This window comes from Echinops telfairi, unplaced genomic scaffold, assembly GCF_000313985.2.
Source record: "Echinops telfairi isolate 266 unplaced genomic scaffold, ASM31398v2 ScPeMD7_5868;HRSCAF=6743_0, whole genome shotgun sequence".
Taxonomy (NCBI): Eukaryota; Metazoa; Chordata; class Mammalia; order Afrosoricida; family Tenrecidae; genus Echinops; species Echinops telfairi.
The window spans coordinates 17,531,637-17,536,725 of NW_022109767.1; positions in this window are offsets into that span (position 1 = coordinate 17,531,637).

The following is a 5,089-nucleotide window of genomic DNA, read 5'->3' on the forward strand; positions in this document are numbered from 1 at the left end:
AGCTGCTTTCTACACAGTAGCTTCTCTCGACACATGTGTGACTGGTCTGCATAAGTACATTATGGCGCCAACCCTGTCATGTACACCCGTATTTGTACGGGGTATATGTGATGGGGTTGGCGTGATGACATCATCACGCCGGGTACTCATCTGTGGGCGTATCGGCATGTGGGCGGACCTGCCGGGAGACGGATAGAGGAGCAGTGTCTCGGTTCCTAAGACCATCGGAAATATGTGTTGAGACCGCTGGTTTAAGGTCTACAATGAATTATATTAGAGTCCCTGGGTAGAACGATCCGGTGAATGCTGGGCCACAAACTGAAAGGTGCCTCGTGCTTCCAGAGGTGCCTTACACCTCCAAAAGTTCACAGCCTTGCTGACCTGTGCAGCCCCCTCTACTTGGCCCACATGGAGTCTCCTTGGCACTAACTGGACAGCAACTACTTCGGGTTTTTCGGGTTTTTTATTTGTGTGTGTGTGTGTGTGTGTGGTTATTTGTTTTGTTTGTTCTTGTTTTTTAAGACCGAGATTTGGCACTGGGACTGGCCATCTCCTCCTTTAGAGCCAAGGTGTTCTCCCCCTCTAATCCAAAGAACATCACATATTCTTTCTTAGTCTAGACCAACTTTGATTCCTATCAACCCAGTGTTTCAGGCACGGACTTCTGATCACCAGGACTTAATACATGATTTGACAGTTGATTACAAACACGCACACACAGTGTTCGCACACACACAGGTATACAAACATATACCTCATTACAAATAATATACAAGTATTTCTGCCCCTAACTTAGCTATTCTTGCTAGAGCATTAATACATTCCTTGTTTTTGTTTTCAGCAGTCACCCCTGACTCATGGCAAACCCACGCCCAACTGAAGAAAGTGCCTCTCTGTTCTTTGCCATTCCCATGATGGGTTGCAGATCAGAGCATTGTGATCATAAGATTTTCATTGGTTGATTAATACGATGTAACTTAGAGAAGCATCTCCATTTACTTCCTACTCTTTCAGCTCCTGTCTCTCAATGCACCACGTCTTCAATCCTTATCTTTCTTCCTTTTGTAATGATCCAAGTCCAAACGGATACTTCTTTGTTTCAGCCTAACTTCAGAGACTTCCCTGTGTGTCCCACTGCAATGGCTCAGAACTAAGATTTTGTGTAACCACAAGGACTGAATTTTTATAGTCCTAACAGCTGGTGCTCCTAATTTATTACTCTCCAGGTTTGTTTGAGGCTGGCAGCTAAGGGAGCCCAGGCACCTTTAATAGACTGTTGGTTGCTTCCTACCTGGGAATGCTATCCCTAATCTGGGGCACTGGGAGGGTATTATAGATCATCTGGCTTTTGTCAGGAAGATAATATCTTCCAGGCCAAGTGACACCTGAAAAAGTTTCCTCCACATTGCAGAGGTCAGTAAAAATCACAGTATCAGGTTTCGTTTCTGGATTTTTTGTGGTGAGCCATTTCTTACTTTCATGCAGCCTGGAATAGCACAGCGGAGCATGTGTATATAAGCCCGAACAGATCTCAATTTCTGTTTTTATCTCCGATATAAGAACAGCACATTCTTTTTTAAAAAAACAACTTGGTTCCTGCCAAACTATAAATGTTGTTTCTGCAAGAATATATGGAGTCTACCCTTTAGTTTCACCCCTGTGCTAAATTAAGGGGCTTTTCTAACTGCATCTGAGCTGATCATATCTCCTCTCTCTTGCCCTTTCTTTAACTCAAACCACTGCAGGGTCAGCTGGCTTCCTGACACCCCCTTTCTGCTCCTGCACTCTGACCCACCTGACTAAATGATTTAAGAACTTGGGTTTTCCCACAGAAAGAATGCTAGAATGGGCTGGAGGACTGATTCTTCCTAGGTGTGGTCCCAAAGACAATATTAAATCAATTCATCATAATGCACATTTCTGCCATTCGGAAAGTCTAAATAAGGCAGCAAGGACAGCGACAGCAACCTAGCAATACCTTTGTATTTTACGCAATATAAAAGTTTTCAGAGCTTTGAAACTTCTGCCGTGTTTCCTTGCCTACCCCTGACGATCACAAATTCCGGTGTCATGACAGACAGAGCTGCTCGGTGACCATTGGCTAGACATTTGGACAGGCTTCTCATGAGATGTCGAGTTGCTTGATGGCTGCAGCCCAAACATATCCAAGATTGTTCAGCTAGGCATCTTTCTCATTCTATATTTGTTTAGAGAATGTAAGCTTAACCAGTACTTCTATTGACTGCTTTTTATCCGAGGGAGGTACTGTGGCTATTTCTGTTGTACAGATGGGGAAACTGGAAGTATCAACAAATGAGGTTAGTTGTCGGAGCACATACAGCTAAGGAAGAACGCAGTCAAGCCCTCAGCACAGGTCGTGAACATTCATACACAGGGGTGCAAATCAGGCCATAATGTTAGACTGGAGATATTGCAGTGAGACCCACAGAGAATGTTAGACCGGAGCAGCTAGGGACAGTGTGCCTCTGTGTTATCATTATTCTACAAGGTGGGCTCTGGCTGGCAGCAATTCTAGTTGATGTCACATTGGGCTGCTAATTGTACCGTCAGCAGTTTGAAGCCAACAGTACACCAAGAATGATGTCATTCTCCAGGGACATGTCCAAAATCTGCCACACCAAGCATGATGTCTTTCTCCTGATAACATGTCCGAAGCACATGAAACAAGTTTTGTCATCCTCTTTTCTTTCTGTTTTCCCCCTATATTTTTGCAATACTATTTAAATACAAAAAAGTTATTTACTAAATTAAGTGGCAACATCAGGTTGTTGCATATAATCATATATGTTATTTGTGAATAATTTCAAACACAGAAACGTAAAAATAGAAATAATACACAGTGCATGTGAACACTTTACTCCCATTCACTTCTGATTGTCGTACCCCATTTGCTTTATCATTTGAGCACTGTCCATACACCACACACTTACAATAGTAGTATTTTTCTTAACCATTTGAATGTACATTCCATAGCTCTAAATATAGGTATATTCTCTTGCAAAAGCATGGTAGAGACAGTGCAGTTGTTGTCTTTAATAAATTGATAACAATTTGTATTGATCTGATCATACTCCAGTTTTGTCATTTGACTCAGTAATATTTGCCATAGGACTTTTTTGTTTCCCTCCTTCAGTAACGGGATCCAGTTGTTTTTTTTACCCTATTATTCCGCATAATTTTCTTTCTTCCCCTTTTCCCACATAATTTAGTTCATTTTGTACATGATCCTTTTAGTTTTGTATTGTAAGTTAGGTGACAGTTTACTAGGGAGATCATAGTTTTACATTCAACAGTTTATACACACTCTGGATTCAACTCCTCCATTGCAATCCACTCAGTGTGCCATCTCATATAGCCCCTCCTCCCTTTGTTTCTGTTCCCACTCCTCTTTCTCTCCTAGCCCCTGAACTTTAACTGTAGGTGAATGTGCTCCTTTTCATCTGAAATGGCCGATTATTTCCAATGAAGAGGTGAGTTCAGCACCAGAACTAAAAGGCCAGAGTGTTGAGAGCCCCACCAGTCTCCATCCGACTAGTCCACCTGACGTCGTTTATGCTTTTGAGTTCCACCTTGTGCTCCTACCCTATCCCACACCTTCAAAGGGGATCCTTTTCCGTGGGCAGCGGTTGCTGGGCATTATTAGTTTTTCTAGTCTCAGGACTGTGGAAAGCAGGGTTGTGTGGTCCATTTGTCCAACTAGTTATTTCCATCACTTCTTTGATTTTCTTCCCTCTTCCTCCATCTGGATGGAGAGAGGCCAATCAGTGCACCTTAGATGACTACTTAAAGGCTTTTAAGACCCCAATTGCTGCTCATTCAAGTGCAATGCAGAACATTGTCTTTGTGAAAAATTGTCCCTGAGCCTATGGCCTTGATCCCCCAGGGCCATTGACTGGTGGTCTCAAAGTGCTTGAATATGTTTACGTTTTCATGACGTTGTCCTTTGTGTATTCCACCACATTCACGGATATTTGCAGCAAAAATAAATACACATAGACAAATAGCACAGACCAAACGTATAGGTATTCATGGGCTTACGCCTACCCTCCTGCTCCTGCGTATTCAGTTTGCACATCTGTCCGAGTAGGTCATCCCAGCTACGGGATTTGTATAGAGCAGTATTTGTCTCTGGTGCTCTTAACTCTTGCAGTCATTTTCTGAGGAGCATTGTATGTCTTCCAGCACAGATTTGTTTGTTACAATATTGGGATTCTGTGGGAAAAGGGATGACAGGAAGGTACCACCAAGCCACACCTTTCCTTCTTTGTCCCAGGTTCACTCTGGGCATGGAGTCTTCCAAAATGCCCACTCTCGCACAACAGTTTGCTCAGCTTTTGCAGTTTCACATGAAGAGACAGAATCGCCAACAGAGCATTGTTAAGTATGAAGACCACCCCTGCGCACACATCATGTAGATTTGGGGCTTTCTTTTTTTTCATGCACCATCTTCTCATTTACTTAGCTTCATTGACAAGCAGCCCCCAGTTTAAAGGCATATTAAAATTCCTAAGTCCTCGCATCCCTAACCTCCAGATGTTGTTATCAATATAAGAGATTTTTTAAAGCCCTCTCTTCTACAACTCAGCTATAAAATCAAAATAGAAAATAGCTTTTCTCAAATTAGGTATGTCTTTGGATTGAGGCCATTCGTTGCCAGATGGGTGTGTGTGTGAAGTTCGCACTTCATACTTCTCATAGTTATTTATATCCTAGCAGTGTGTGGTGTAATATAAAATTAATTACATTAGCACCTTTGCTCATGAAGTGGTGTATACAGTAGCACATTTTATGACGCTGTGGGATGCCTTTTAAGGGAGTGCCACAGGATGACCCTCTGAGAGGGGCATGAAGCATCAGTGAAAGAAGCCTAGCAACATGCCTTTTTCTTGAAAAACAAAACATTAGCACCATTTAGCCTCCATATACACAGATGTTATTTTTTCATTTCACGAAGCCGGTCTATAGGATTTCTCAAATAAGTTGAAAAAAGTAATATCCTTATACAATCTTACTTGCACCTGAGCTTCCAGCAGATGAATTTTGTTTGAGTCTTCCTTTTTTCGAGCAG